This window comes from Haliaeetus leucocephalus, unplaced genomic scaffold (assembly GCF_000737465.1).
Source record: "Haliaeetus leucocephalus isolate CR32 unplaced genomic scaffold, Haliaeetus_leucocephalus-4.0 Scaffold871, whole genome shotgun sequence".
Lineage (NCBI taxonomy): Eukaryota > Metazoa > Chordata > Aves > Accipitriformes > Accipitridae > Haliaeetus > Haliaeetus leucocephalus.
Genome location: NW_010973307.1, coordinates 2,561,396 through 2,561,608, shown reverse-complemented (window position 1 = coordinate 2,561,608; position 213 = coordinate 2,561,396).

Here is a 213-nt window from a genome sequence, read left to right as displayed (position 1 = left end):
GGGAGCGGCAGCCGGCGAACGGAGGAGGAGGAGGAGGAGGAAGAAGCGGCGGGGGCCGGGGGGGGCCCGCGGGGGAGCTCCACGGCCGGTGACCGAGCGGCTGAGGCGAGGGAGGGCGGGCGCTGCTCCCTGAGGGGCCGCTCGCCTGAGGCGCGGCGGGCGGGGGCCGCTTCCCCCCCCTCGGCGCCCTCCGCTCCCCGGGGGGGGGGGCGG